This window comes from Dipodomys ordii, unplaced genomic scaffold (assembly GCF_000151885.1).
Source record: "Dipodomys ordii isolate 6190 unplaced genomic scaffold, Dord_2.0 Scaffold18, whole genome shotgun sequence".
In the NCBI taxonomy this organism is placed as follows: Eukaryota; Metazoa; Chordata; class Mammalia; order Rodentia; family Heteromyidae; genus Dipodomys; species Dipodomys ordii.
The window spans coordinates 17,793,736-17,809,711 of record NW_012267234.1 but is presented as its reverse complement, the minus strand read 5'-3'; the positions used below and the strand labels follow the sequence as shown (position 1 = coordinate 17,809,711).

Genomic DNA, 15,976 nt, shown 5'->3' with positions numbered 1-15,976 from the left:
CACTGCAGGGTCCAAAGTACCCACTGCAGCGTGAAGTCTGGCAGCCATACTAAGTCAATGCCCAGCGTGAGGTGCTGGCAGGGGTGTGTTAGACTGTGGCCATTCCATAAACAGCCAAAGATCTTCTTCGACTGATGAGTGAAGACACGCAAAATAGTATGCACGTCACTGGGCTGTTGAAGTGACAAAACATTGGAGCCAGGCTATTTCTTTGTTTTTGTGCTTGGGCAGTAGTGAAGACTGAACTGGGGCCTCTGGCGGATGAGGCAGGGCTTCTACCCACTGAGCCACACATCAGGACCCTTTGGCACTGGCTATTTCTGAGGAAGAGGCTTGCTTCGTGTCAAGGCTGGCCTGGGCTGCAGCGTTCTCATTCACCTTTCCTCAGGTCGCTGTGGCCGACGGATGTGAACCCTGTTTCCAGCCAGTGTGCCTCCCCGAGATCTAAAGTAACGGCACCTCCCCGCCGCACCCAGACCTCGGCTGAGATGGAGTCTGAGAAACTCCATTTTGTCTGGGCTGGCCTCCAACCACAAGCCTTATCTCTACCTCCCCCTAGGTAGCATTACAGGCTTGAGCACTGACCATGGCTCTGAGCAGAGAATGGACAAAAGGAGAGATTCACTTTGGCTCATGGTGTCAGTCACTGGGAAAATCAATCACATGTGTGCACATCTATCTATCTATCTATCTATCTATCTATCTATCTATCTATCATCTATCTATCTATCTATCTATCTATCTATCTATCTATCATCTATCTATCTATCTATACTTGATCTCTGAAGTAGATAAAAGAATGCAAGAATGTCTTATCTAAGAAAAAATTCCCAAGGCCAACCTCTTACTATCCATGCCCCAAGGAGATCTGACAGAGGAGGCACTTTTATTTTATTTTTTTAATGCTTTTTTTTTAAACTAGCATAAAATGTTGCTTGCAAAGAAAAAAAAATCAATGAAATGACGCTTTGGGGGCTATGTCTTGAAATAACAAAAGCCTGGCTTTTTGTTCTCTCAAACAGCCCAGGATTTGACTTTAATTCAACCAAAAAGCCTACGTCTAAAGATACCGAATATCTTGAGTTTGAATCTTAAGCTTCTCTATTCAAGATCTGTCCAGTATCATAAGCCACAGGTAGAACAGATAATCAAAATGCACATTTTCAAAATATATAGATACATTGAAACTGGGAAGGGTGGATTCCAGAAACTTCACACCACAGAAAGACAGACAATGGGCTGAAACTGCTCAGGGAAAAGGCAAAACATTGCAGTGAATCTCAGAAAACCAACCATCTAAGCAGACAACTTGATGGTGTTTTATTGGGTAGGACTAGTCAGACTTTGGTTCTTAGATTTGTGTGTGTGTGTGTGTGTGTGTGTGTGTTGGTACTAGGGCTTGAACTCAGGACCTGGGTGTTGTCTTTTAGCTTTTTCACTCAAGGCTAGAGCTCTATCACATGCGCCACAACTCCACTTCCAGGTTTGTTGGTGGCTAAGTGGAGACGAGTCTCAGGAACATTGCTGCCTGGATCGGCTTTGAATGGCAATTCTTAGATCTCAGCCTCCTGAGTAGCTAGGATTATAGGTGTGAGACAGTGACATCTAGCTCAGATGATGATGATGATGATTTTTACAGACAACAATACAAATAGAAACCAAAAATTTGGAATAGTTTCTGAAGGAGCAACGTACTGGTTAATGGAAGGCTCCTCATTTTAAAGACAACCTCATCAGATTTCTTTGGACAGCTCTTGGTTCAAAGACCCTATGCTGATCACCAGGCAGATGATGACGAGGAAAGCCAGATCGTATAGTGTGAACAGGTGGCGATGAGCAGAGGAAGTTAACACAAACACACTCACTTCCGTGTCTGAGAAACAAGCTTCCGGTCTACTACTGAACCCCTAGCCACATGTGGCTACAGAAGTTGAGACCCAGCAAGAATGGAGAAATTTGGTTCTCCAGTCAAGACAAGCATGTCCCCTGTACCCAGTGAACACACGTGGCTAGTGGGTACCGTGTTACACAACACGGACGGAGCTCATTTCCATTACTGCAGAGATTGCATGGGAAAAGACCATATAGATGGCAAGTGCCAACGCCCTGGGGCAGAATAAACTTCGTGTTATTTTAGAGATGGGGAGTGGTGTCAGCGTCAGTCGAAGCGTGAGGGCACGGCTCATCTCCAAATGGAGTTGTTTGGAGTTACAAGAATCTGAGCCCAGTGGGAGTGAGGGCTTTCTTCCTGTGAACTGCTGGGGGAGGCTGACACGAGGAAGGGGAAGGGTGTCCTGCTAGTTCCCCACAGAGGGAAGGACCGTCGATTGAGTGGAACAGCCAAGGGGAAGCTGGTGGTTTACTGAGCAGTCCATCCAGCTCTTGAAGGCATATTAAGACTGTGGCTGAAAATCGAGCACATGGATACACATGGAGAAGTCGGTGAGCAGGGCCTTGGCCACCGATCCCAGGGCATTGTTCCTAGCTGCTCTCCGATGAAAGTCGGAACGCACAGAGAAAATGCCAGCTTTCTGATGCGAGGCTCTTACGCTCCAAAGGGGACATCTTCCCGGTCAGAAAACCAATGGACAATGATGCTCTCACCTTCCTTCTCGCTCCTCATTGAAACCCCCGTCCCGCCCCCCAACATACACAAACCCGTGGTTTGCAAAGTCTGGAACAATGCTTGTCTCCTGTGAATCGCAGGACTGAGTCTCGTGCTTGTGTTTGAGGCGCGGAAACAAAGCCAGATGGGCACACTCAGAGGGAAGTATTCCAATACCTCTTCATGTCTGTATCTAGAGGCTGCTTTGTAGGTGCCCACCACAAGACGAGAAACAGGCAGCCAGGGGTAGAGAGACATGGAGCACCTTCTCAAAGAGATGGGAGCCAGCGCCCCGCGCCGCCCCTTTCTGCCCCGCCCCCCTCCTCTCACGTGCGGAGCTCCCTCCCCTACCTCCCCCCCTCCCCTCCCCCCCAGTGGCCGATGTGCCAGGGAAGAAGGAGATGCGATACGCAGGAACCACAGCAAGTGGCCACAACTGGCTCCGAAAACTCTAGTGACCAACAGTGGTCCCCGCCTCTTGTGTCTAATTACGTATTCGAGGCAAGAAGGGCCTAGTGACACACATTGACCAGTGACACACATCGGAACCCTGCTCGCTCAGAGGCTAGAGGTCAGTCTACAGCGCAGAAACATGCGCTCTCCCCAGCAGGCATTTCAGTCATTGGTTTTTAGATCACACAAAATGAAGAACATACGGTACCTACAACTTTACAACACAAAGAAAACCAGTCATTCCTGTGGCGAGAAAAAGATGTCTGCTACCCATGCCAGGTGTGGCTGGGGTTCAAAGTCAGTATGGGCACAAAGTTACCAATCAGTAAGCCAGGCACGGTGGTGCACATCTGTAATCCCAGCTACACGGGAAGTAGTAGGGAGGAGGCTCAAAATCTGAGGCTAGCCGAGGCAAAAACAGGAGATCAACATGAACAATGACTGCAGGTAAAAGGGCTGGGTCGGGGCAATGGCTTAGTGGTAGATCACCTGCCTAGCAAAGGGGAGGCCTTGGGTTCAAATCCAAGTGCTGCCCCCAAACAATAAGATCTCTTCTACCCACACCAATGTTTTCTGTCCACATTCCCTCACTCGGGTGGGAGGACTGGCTTGCATGTTGTAATTCGCTGCTGCCTCAGGAAGTTCTGCTCGAGAACAAGCTTCAAAGTCTCAGGCGAAAGTGGGTCTCGTTACACATCTCTCACTACAGAGCCTCATGACTGCACAAATACAGAATGGCCACTGGACGTCCGCCATGGGCACTGCGCTGCAGGATACACACAGGTGTGTCCAGTTAAAACACAACTCCAGTGCAGACAGAGTGACTTTCAGTGTGCGTAGGTGTGTACACATGGGCATGCATGTGCATGCATGTTTGTGTGTGTATGCATGTGAAGGCGTGTGTACATGCATGTGTGTTTGAGTCACACATAGCCTTACAGTACATGCGAGAAGTCAGACCCCAGCACATGGCCCTAGACAGACAACCTTTGAGAGGTACCTTGGCCAGAACCCAGTTTTGCTCAGGTGAAATCTCCTTGTGGCACAATTCTCCTGGAAAGGACTTTAGATGTATGTCTCAAGAACCTCAAAAAACGTTCACCACTTAGACAGGTAAATATTCTTTGCAGGATCTGTGGGAATAAACCCAAGAGGCTTTTATTCTCTTTCTTTTCGCTTTTCTATCTGAGAGACTGGAAGATTTTTAGAAAATGATCTTTTCTGCCACCAATGCGATGCTTGTCAGGATAAGTAAGAAAATGGTCAGCCTAGGTCAGACTAATCTCAGAGCGTCCTATCAAGGTGACAAACTACTCCCACTTTTTTTGGTACCGGAGTCATGACATACTTAATTGTCTGATCCATTTATTTACTGTGCGTTCCTTTGGTAGAACCGGAGTATTTTGCATAAATGACAATATGTTTATAGTCTCCTTAGACCATAAATAACTTGAGGGTAAGAGCAGAATCTCACGCGGCTCAGCTAATTTAGAGCCTTGAATGAAGTAAGTATTGACAGATATTTGTGTTGAGTTTCTGGCTGTAATTCTCAACCTCTTCTCTTCTAGTATTTCACGAACATGAAACATCTCTTCAACAACGAAGACATTCACATTGATCACTGAAAGAACGTTGGACTTGCTGTCAGGAGTCTGCCTCCGGATTTCCTCTACCTTGGTGAGCCCTGAGCATCCATGCTGTATACTAACACGCATACTCTAGAAACTGTTCCCCTTTTGTTTTTGCTTCTGCTTTAAAGGGATTAGGAGTAATTCAGATCTCTTGATTCTCTTCCTATACCATTTATTCACTGCCACTATTTGACCTCATAAAGATTTTCATATCTTAATCCGTGGTATCTGTGGACATGGCTGGATTACTTGGTAGAGCACATCAGCTCACAGATTGGCCTGGATTATCTGAGTGGACCCGGAGTCCGTGGAACCTCTGTGTCTTTAAGACAGAAGGAAAGAGAGTGATGGGAAGTAAGATGGACTTGCCCTGCCTACACTGGCTTGGGAGATGGAGGAGGAGACACAAGCCAAGGAGTGTGGGCAACCTCCAGAGCCAGAAAGGGCACAGAAGGGACGGAAGGGACAGAAGGGATGGAAGGGACGGAAGGGACAGAAGGGACGGCCTCCCAGGGCCTCCAGAAATCCCTGCAGTTCTGTGGACACCTAGATTTAGCCCTCTGTGCAAACCAAGCAGGATTCTAAGCCTCCAGAACTGCAAGAAGATGAATCTGAGTTGCTTAGAGTCACTGTGTGTGTGGTAATTTAACAGTAGGAATGTACGATATCATGGCCACATCAATTTCTGTCCCAGGAAGAATGCTTTTGAGGGGATGGCAGTAGCTACTATGAACAATTGCACCAAAAAAAAAATAGTTGCAAACTGATGCCATCCTAGGTGACCTGAGTCCCTAGGCCAGCTGACCTTACTGAGGAAGCAGCATTCGTGGTCTCAGAGCACCCATGGGGCAAACAGTACCTAGCACCTCTCTTTTCCTGTGTTAGGAAAGACAAACACTTTCCGGCATGTAGGGACTCTAAACACAAGTTTGTTAGCCCAGAGGAGCTTCTAGGGGCCTCGGCATGCACCTGCTGGGCATGGACACCACAAGCAAGGTCACTCCTCAAGGTCATGATTCCCACGGAGTGGCTGGATGCCGTCAGGAGGCTCCACAAGCTCAGCGGTCCCCAGAGAGTCCCAAGCATTTGCAGATCTTTCTTCAGATATTTGCCCCTGTGGCTGCAATATCCTCCCTCCGATTCCTACAGATCAGCCATTATTCTCTTGAAATCACTTCCCTGCTACGGGGACCCAGAGCTTTCTCAGTGACACCTGCAACCTGCCTTTCTTTAGCGGCTCTTGGAACGCAGTAAAGAACATTTGTTTTCACCTTTTGTGAAATTCATCTCCCCTCCTTTACACAGCTGGTCTAATTCCCTGGCACCCCCCCCCCCCCCCCGCTTACAAGAACCACAGGACTGAGGAAAAGTTTCGTATGTGTCAGGTGACCCAGGAAAGGTCTCCATACGATTAAATGCTTTTTGAGAAGCCTCATCTACTCCATGTCTCCTCGTCATTTTGAAGATTTTACTTTCAAAGTATCTTTTTTTTTTCCTTGCTCAATAACGCCAACCTATTTTCTTCCTGTGTGTGCATGCTCACAGCCACGGTGGACTTTGGGGGCATTTTGCTCTTTAGCTTTTGAAATAATTTTAATGATGTGGAAGGAATCTATGCAGATATTCAAAATAATTTTATTTAAAGCAGCTCGGGGTGAAAGTCCCGGTGAACACCCTCGGCCTCCAGAGGGGACACAGGCCAGGAAATTTAATTGGCTTGAGTAGAGTTTATAGGATTTGCGGATGATGGAATTATAGCAGATCCATTAAGGGGATGTACAAGGGTTAAGGAGACTTTTATGCAAAGACGAGAAATAGAATACTTTTGAAAACAAAGCTATAAGGAGACGATTAGTAGGGATTTATTTTCACTGGCCCCCTCCCTCTTTTAATGTGAAATTCCAAAGGAATCAAAGTAATGCCAATATTTTCTGTTGTGGTTTTTCTAGCTTACAGATGTAAAGGCATTTTTTAAAAAAAATCAAAATTTTTTTTTATCAAATATGATATTCTCTAAAAATTCAGGTAGATCTACTTAAAGTATAGCCTAATGAATTGCAGGTAGATTAAAGTATTAGGAGGATAAAAATCCACTGAATCTTTATGATATTGATGAGGAAGGCCTTTCTTAATCCCATGAGAAGGAATAGCTAACCATGCAAATTAATGATAAACACTCAAACATGATTCTTTGTGTGTGCGGTGGGATGGGGTTTGAACTCAAGGCCTTGGATTTGCTAGACAAGTGATTTATTGCCGAGTGCTTTTGTTCTGCTCCGGTTACCATGTTGAGATGGGGGGTCTCCTTTCCTCTCGGGGTGTGAGCCCGCATTGAGCTCCACCCATTTCTTCTTTCCAAGAAGCGAGGATGACAGGTGTGCACGGCGCATACAGGTGTGCACGGCGCATACAGGTGTGCACGGCGCATACGGGTACTGGTTGAGAAGGGGCCTCCCAACCCTCACACCTGTAGAGATACTTCACCATGCCACTATCCCTGCCTCAACCTCCCTAGCAGTTAGGATTGTAGGTATGAGCCGCCAGGATCTGCACGTTAAGATGAATGGTCTGAAATCTGCAGAGGAAGGTGTCTGTATCATTTAAAGCACAGTCTTATGTTTACTATGCCAAAACCTGCTTAAAAATCAACAGGGAGCTGGGTACAGTGGCTCACATCTCTAATTCAGGTACTTGGGAAACAGGGATCAGGAGAATCATGGTAAGGCCAGCCTGGGCAGAACGCTTGAAAGACTTCATCTCAATAGTCACACCAAGTACCTGTTTTACGAGCTATGCAGGAAGCCTAAATAGAAAGATCTCAGTTCAGGCTGCCAGGCATAACTGTGAGGCCCTATTTGAAGACTAGTCAAAGCAAACAGGGATGGACGCATAGTTCAAGTGGTAGAGCATCTGTCCTGAGATCAACCTTCAGGACCATCAAAAAGAATCAACAAGGAAAGAATAATAATTAGCAAAACAATAAAGCAAATACTACTATAAAAGTAAAGCTAGAATATTTTTGTTGTTACAAAACTGTCTAATTAGAAAAAAGCAAATTGTGCTCAGAAAACTTGGGAGCAAACACATTCTTATCTGTTACTGATATGAAAACATTCTCCTGTAGTTTGTCAATACTTAAGAGTTTTATTTGCAGACATTTAGCTCTGTGTGTGTGTGTGTGTGTGCATGCACGTACATGTATATGTATGTATGTGAACATGTATATTTATATCAATTTTGATTAAAAATAGGAAAAACTGTAAATACCAAAATGCTCTAAGATGAAATGAACTATGGAATCTGCATTGCAGAAAAGCTTTGGAGAATGTAAAAATATAGTAATGGTACACTATTAATACTAATGAATACATGGAGTGCAATATGTATGAGGTAAAAAGGAACAGAAACATAGTAAATATGATATAATACAATTTAGGAAATATAGACGTTATGCTATTAAGATTCTGTTAAAAAAGCCACAAAAACCCAGACATTGGTGGCTCAAGCCTGTAATTCTAGCTACTCAGGAAGCTGAGACATGGAAGATTGCAGTTTGAATTCAAACTAGGTTGAAAAGTCTATGAGATTCCATCTCTAAAATAACCAGCAAAATGCCAGACTGGAGATGTGGTTCAAGTAGTAGACTGCCAGACCTGAGCAAGAAAGGTCCCAAATTCAAACCCAGTACCAGGAAAAAGATAGTTAAATGGTTTTATTGCAGGTGATTTTTTTCTTGTTTCTCTTGTCTGTGATTGTCTCTAAGAGTCATGTGTTAATTCTTGAGTTAATAATCAATCACATTTATTTTTAAAATCCTAACTTATTTATACAGGGACCACAGCTTGACTTCCGTTCATCACTGTTGGTGGGTCAAACCTCTGTTTGTGACCAATGAGAAACAAGTGAACACTGACTAAGAGACGGTCCCTCTGTAGTGGAATGCACACAGACATTCACCTCGCTCCCGTTCTCAGATGAGGGAAGAGCCGATGCACAGGATGCTGTCGTAGGGAACGTGGGCTCATCAGCTGCGTTTTCTGAACCATAGCTGTCATCCACATCTGACTCTTCTCTGAAGCTTCACTTTTTTAACCTCACTGATAAGAGAATGAGGAGAGAGCGGAGATTCCAAGCGTGCACTCTAGATTCAGCTCTTGGCGGCTCTGTGTTTTTTAAGCTATTCAGTTGCCTTCTTAGAATCTTACTTTCCTCATTTTTTTTTTTTTTACAATGGAAGAGGACTTCCTACTGCACAGGAAAGAAATGAGATTTGTAAAGCATGTGCTAGGCACGTGCTAAGTGAAGAGCAACTCACCGGAGTTTTGGGAAGTGAGCGAGAAAACGACACATGGACTCCGGGTTCAATTTGTTCACAGTCCCACGTCCCATGTGGCAGGAGCTGCCTGCGGGGACTGACGCGTGGTGTTACGTCCCCCACTGTGGCCTTCGCGTGAGAAGTCCTGCCGAGTGCTTCTGACGGCAGTGGGCTCTCAGGAAGGAGGGGTGCCCGCTCTTGCCACACGCTCTGGGTATGGCATGTTGGCCGGTCCTTTTGCTAGCTCCCGTCCAGTGTCCCTTTTCCACCTGGGTGACGCCATCCCCAGGGCTCAACCCTGTCATGACATGCCCGCCTTGGCCAAGCCACCAGCTAGTACCCTGTTGGTGAGGCTGCCTCCTCATGGTCCTCTCTACATTTCTCCCCCTACAGATTCCCAACGTCTCTTGAGATGTCGGTTGGACCGCTGCCCTTGGACTCTGCCTTTCCAGCCATTTTGGATCAATTGTGTTCTAAGTTCTCACGGTGGCCCACACGACTCCAACAGGAACCCCAAACACAGCCTTGATGGTGCCACACCCCAAAATTGGAGCCACGCTTTCCTTGGTGTTCTTTGGGGCTCGTCAGCTGCCTGGCACTTGGGGCCATGTTGTGCCCTCTCCCGCCAACCCCGCTCCTTCATGCCCTTCGCTTCTCTCCTCAAAGGCAGAGGTCTCTCATGGCGGAAACCAGTCACTCCTCATCTCCACTCTGCTCCCAGGGCTCTGGTCACAACTGTCTGACTGTGAAGTCATTTGTCTGCCATCTGTCACTCCGACCAGCATGTAAGCTCATGAGGTCAAGAAATTGTGTCTTGCTCCTCCAACACATTAGATCAGTGTCTCCCAGCGCATTGCTAAGAAATGTAACATGTAAACCATGAACTAGCTAAGGGATTCCAGCTCATCAGATAGCCTCCTTTTCCTCTCTAGAGGACAGATCAGTAAGCAAGAAAGAAATGACAGCTGGGGGCCGGAGGCTCATGCCTATAACCCTAGCTACTCAGGAGGCTGAGATCTGAGGATTGCAGTTCAAAGCCAGCTGGGTAGGAAAGTCCATGAGACTTTTTTCTCCAAGAAACTACCAGAAAACTGGGAGTGGCACTGTGGCTCAAGTAGTAGAGCGCTTGCCTTGAGCTGACGAGCTCAGGGACAGCACCCAAGCCCAGAGTTCAAGCCCCACAACTGACAAAAAAAAGAAGAAAAGAAAAAAAGAAAGAAGGAAGAAAGAAAAAAAGAAAGAAAGAAAGAAAGAAAGAAAGGGCACCTGTATGAACCCAGCCAGAAAGCAGTGCATTAAGAATGTAGCAAAAGCATATTCTGCCAATCTCAAAGGAAGAAACTAGGGGCGATGATGTTGTTCTAACTGTCAAAACCTGCAAATGTATTTTACAATGGATTATCCATTGTTTGGCAATGATTGATAGAAAATGATTTTGTTCTGACACACATATTACTAATAAGCATATTTAAATGAAGGGGAATAAAGCAAGTGGAACTCAAAACAAATTCCAGCTCACCAAAGTGATCCCATCTGTCCTTGACTTTATAAATGAGGCAATCCAAGGTCCAGGAATAGACTCATATTTCTTACATAAATTTCTCTTTCCCAATCTTAGAAACCTAGCTCAGCATCTCTCCTCTGATTTTTCATTTGCACACACACACACACACACACACACACACACACACAGCCCTAAGCAATCAGTCGTAACTGTAGCCTGGTCAACTTGACTGTTGTCTGGTAAAGTTCTAACTGAGAAGAGTAAACAATCCCATCTTCAGCAGAGTTGGGTGGGAGGCAGGCACCATGCCCTGCACTGAGTCTGTCCTGACCCCTAACACCAAGTTCTTCTGTTGCTTTCTACTTGGATAGCTTCTTTCTCTTAACCTCTCTCTATTTTTTTTGTCAGTTATGGGGCTTGAACTCTGGGCTTGGGCACTGTCCCTGTGCTCTTCAGCTTAAGGCTAGTGCTCTACCACTTGAGCCACAGCGCCACTTCCAGTTTTCTGGTGGATAATTAGAGCTAAGAGTTTCATGGGCTTTCCTTGCCCAGGCTGGCTTGAACCGTGATCCTCAGGTCTCAGATCTCCTGAGATCATAGGATTATAGACATGAGCCACCAGTGCCCAGCTTACCCTCTATTTTTTTAAAAACTCTTTTCTCCTCTATACATTTTTTTTTAATGGAGAGAATGCATTTACCTCACGTCATCTTCTCCCATTTTCCTTCGGCATTTTGTAAAGAGAAGAGGAGCTGAGGACTTCACTCCTCAGTGGGTCTAGACTTGAGTGAGAATGAGTAGATTTATGGAGGGTCTTTTAATGCCACTGAAGACATGCAGACACGTTAGGATGTTGTAATGATGCAGAATGTGTTTGACTTTGTTTTCCAGTTTACAGAAAGTTTTCTAAATTGGTTCAGCTAAGGCTTGGGAGAGAAAGAGAGCAAAGATGGAGGGTGGGATGGATAGGATTTGTGGGCAGGAAGGATAGTAAGGGGAAGGTATAAAATATCAAAACATTCTAGAAGAGAAGGCAAATCATAGCACACAGGTCAAATCCTGCCTGCTGCTTGTTTGTGTAGATAAAGTATTGGAAGCCCAGCACTTGCTCATTTATCTTATTTGCTGCCTCTATCAGACCGGCAGAATTGAGTAGCTACGAAAGAGTCTGCATGGCTCACAAGGCTTAAAATATTTATTATCTGGTCCTGTATGGGAAAGTTTTTTAGCCCTTATTCAACACCATTCAGAGCAATAAAAAAAGAGAAAACAGTAAAATACCCAGGGAGAAAATGAGTCTTGAGAACCTGAGGTCTCGCTAACAAAAATCATTCATATTCATTCCCTCCTCTCTCTTCCCATCCTTCCTTTCTCTCCCTCTCCTATCTCCCTCCTCATTTATTCATTCAACAGATATGTATTTTGTACCTATTAGGCTTCAAGTTATGCACTCAAATCCTGACTTATAATTAAAACATCTTAAAATTTATTTAATCTATCTCTAGTCACCATATATTGGGATCAAATGGAAACAAAATTCATAGTGAAATCCCCTGTAGATTGGCAAGGGGCAGTTTAGAGATGGTTTCTCTGGAAAGGAAGATGGGAAAGAGCCTGTGCCCAGGCTTGTGGCCCTGAGGAGCTGAGTCAGAGCCTCGGAGGATGGGAGAAATGGAGAAGGTGGTTTGCAGGGAGAATGAGAGGTGGGAATGCTCAGCCAGCTGTGGACAACTGTACACTCTTTGCTTGGCTTCTTTTTTAGGGGCAACTTAACACTGGTAACATTCTGTCCTGGATCAACCTGAGCTCTTCCAATAGCTCAGCACGCTATGGTGCCACCTGAAAATTCTGCTCTGAGGCACTAGCTAAAAGAACAAACAAGCTGTCACAAGACAGGACCTTGTGATGCATTTTAGAGCAGCCCTATTCATGATAGCTCAGAGGTAGATACTCAGCGATTCATCAACATCTGAATGTGTAAACAACATGAACAAAAACTAAGTATGGACATGTGCTCTGATATGGTGAACTTTGAAAATGTCGAATGATTGGAGCTCATCACAAAAGGCCACAGATTGTACAATTGTTCAGAATCACTGAGTCTGTAAACAAGAAGCATAGCGCTTGCTTCAAGTCTTGGGAGATGAGGAAATGGCTGATGAAAATGTTCTAAAATTAATGATGTGTGTGTGTGTGTGGTTTGCACACCCGGGAATGTATTCAAAAGTCCTGAATTGAGCCCCTGACCTGGGTGTGCTGTGTGCTGTGAGTCTTATCTCAATGAAGCAGTTAAGAACGGTGGGTCAGGAGGGAGAGGCAGGCGCGGAGGAACTGAACGCTTCAGATGTGAATTCTTCCATCACCATGGAACACGTGGGAGTGGGCGGAGAGGTGTGGGGAGGATGGACGGAGACAGGCAGGCTTGGAGTGACGGGGGGCACAGACGGGGTGTGAGGGGTCTCTACTCTGTGCTGGCCTCACGAACAATGCTGAGTAAAACCCCTAATATTCTAAACAAGTGGGAAGTGGCAGACTCTGGTTAATTGTTTGCTTTTGAACCAGAGGTTGAGAGTAGGAGATCTTGGTTCTAATTCTATACCTACCATAGCTGTAGTTGGTCCTGGGCACATATGTGTGCATGTGTGCGTGCACACACGCGTGTACACACACACACGCACACACACACACACCCCTCCTCCCAGCTAACCATCGGCTCCCATTCTCTCTCTAGAAGCATGGCAGTAGGGGCCTCCGACCAGCCTCCTCTGTGAGGACCAACTTAGATAAATAGACGCAAACATACTTTTCAATGGAGCACAGTCCATTCCACGAGGACACCAGCTCTCAGAGAATTAAAACTCGAGGATAAACACTCAATACCAACTAAATTAAACAAACTGTAATCCTTCTTTGAAAATTCAGGAGGCAGTTCTAACTCCCGAGGGCCTCGGAGTCATTGCTATGAATATGATATCCACGATTAATTAAACCCTGCAGGCACCGGGGAAGGAGAAGATGGTTGCTGCTCTCAGGGCAGGTGCCCGGGCGGAAGGAAGCTTGCAGAAATGAAGGCACTGCTCAAAATGGTAGAGAGCTAGCCTTGAGCACAAAAGTTCAGGGACAGAGCCCGGGCTCCGAGTTCACACCCGATGGAAAAAATAAATTAAATAAAAAAACCAAATGCGCGGGTGAAATCAAGTCTACACAGTTCCTCCTCTGCCAGGTTGCTTGGCGCTTCCTGAGCTCATCTCTCCTCTGGGTGACCCCTGCTCCTGGCAGAGACCTCTGGGGTAACTCCGGGGACACTGTCTGCAAGGCTGTACTGCTGTATCCCCACTCGACACATGGTTTTTATAAATTTGCCTCTGTCTCCTCCGTGCCTCGCATGTATCTGCTGCTCAGGATCTGCTGAGCCAACAAGCAACAGGATCAATTAATCAAGCAAGGGGCAAACCATCCTGGTAGGACAAGTCAGCTAGGATTAGGGGGTAGCGGTTTTTGCTTGTTGAGGAATAAGAAGGGATAATTCATCTGCCCAGAGGCAGCCTTCTGGGACACTCTTTGTGCCTTCTGGGTCATTTTCACTACCAACAGGAGTGGGGCAGGGCTGCCACTCGAGGAGTGGCTGTGGATGTCCACAGCTCTTGTCTCATTCATGAGGCACGGGTGTAGCTATGGGCCTCAGTGCTGCTTGGTACTGGCTAGTACTACTCAGTATTACTTGATACTGGCTGGTACTGTTTGTTACTGCTCAGTACTGACTGGTTCTACTCTGTACTGTTTGGTAAGTACTTGATACTGCTTGGTACTGGCTGGTAGTACCCAGTACTGGCTGGTAGTACTCAGTATTGCTTGGTACTAGCTGGTACTGTTTGTTACTGCTTGGTTCTGGCTAATAGTGTTCAGTACTGGCTGGTACTGCTCAGTACTACTTGGTACGAGCTGGTACCTCTCGGTACTGCTTCGTAGTTGCTCCTGAGCTGTCAATCATCTCAGGATCCGGGTCACACATGAGGGACAGACACTGCCTCTCTGAGTGAGTTTCTCGTCTACAGCTGTCCTGCGACTCTCTTCCTCTCCCAGCTCTGCTCAGCCACTGGGTTTCCTGCAGGGCACCCTGCTCTGGTCCCCGCCACCAGGCTCCACCTCCAGTTATCCTTGGACTGAATTTGGAATCACTCTTACTAGATTCAGGAACTTGTTTGCCAACAGCTCAAAGCAGACATTGTTTACTAGGACAGCAGGCTTCCCAGATGCTGGCCAGTGGAACAGCTGGGGTGGGGCTGTCAGTCCTCAGGCCACTGTGTCAGGCGGCAGCTGCCCCCTCCAGACTCCGCATCCCAGACCCAGAACCAAGGCAGGTTTGGGGTTTCCTCTCATGTCTAGGCTTGCCCTTTGGCTTTCTTACGCTTTATGCCTGCATTTACCTGGAGCAACCTCCCAAGTCACAGGTCCTTGGGCCCACACAGGTGGTCCTGCCGCCTTCCATTCCCAAGCCAGGAAACCTTTCTGTGAGGACGATGATGGTGGTGGCATGCAGGCTCAGATCGCCATCTCGGAGTCAAGGCAGCCCTGTTAAGTTCCGAAGTGGAGGTTTCTCTGCACGGCTGCTTTCCTCCTCCTTCCTTTCTCTCCAGGGCAGGTCACAGACATGGAGCCCCTTCCCTGAAAGCCTGTCATAGAGCCTGACCATATTGCTGTAACACCCTCCCGCTTCCTGCCTAAGAGCCAGCCACAAATACGTTCTCTAACCAATCTGGTTGGGTTGTAAGGGCTAAGACCCCATCCACCCCCATTCCAGAAAGGGTCCTGTCCCGAAGCCAGAGGAAGAAGGAAGGAAGGATGCGCAGAGAGGCCAAGATACACCTCCATAGCTTGTTGCTTTCCTCTCTCAGTCTACTCCCTTTGGTCCATACCCTTTTTTCTTTTTCAATCATTGTATCCCTACAAAACTGTTCACGCTCCATAAATGTGGGCCGGTCACCCAGGGCCTCTGGTTTTTCAATCATGTCATATAAAACAACAATCAATTAAACTGGTTCTACTTTTTCTGTTGTTCACCTGTCTTCTGTCATAGGGTGTCTCCCCGGGCCCTTCGTGACACTTCCGGTGAGAAACCACCCCACCCCACCCCCACTGACCCCCTCATCCCTTCCTCTAACCCCGCAGCACTGTGCAAGATGGCTGTGCAGCTGTTAACAGAGAATCCACGCCAATTTGAATAACTCCAGTGCCAGGGACTGGTGTGTGACAGGCCTGTAAGTTGATCAATTTGCTGTGCCACTAATTAATTCTGTTAAATTACACATTGCCAAGAGCTTTGTGTCCAACTCTGCAAAGAAAGCCCTGTAAGAGAGTCAACGTTAGAGATGTGATTCCAGGTGGCCTGACCCAAATTAGCATATTAATAATGAACAATTGTTTCACAGGGGATTGAGGCCTATTTTTTCCAGCTCAGTCTGAGAACA

At 46.5% G+C, this 15,976-nt stretch overlaps 1 protein-coding gene across 1 annotated transcript in view; it reads right to left on the bottom strand.

Annotated features, from left to right (window-relative positions):
• Window positions 1-15,976, bottom strand: part of Cdh13 (cadherin 13) — a 739,646-nt gene that overhangs the window by 234,714 nt on the left and 488,956 nt on the right. The gene's annotated exons all lie outside the window — the stretch shown is intronic.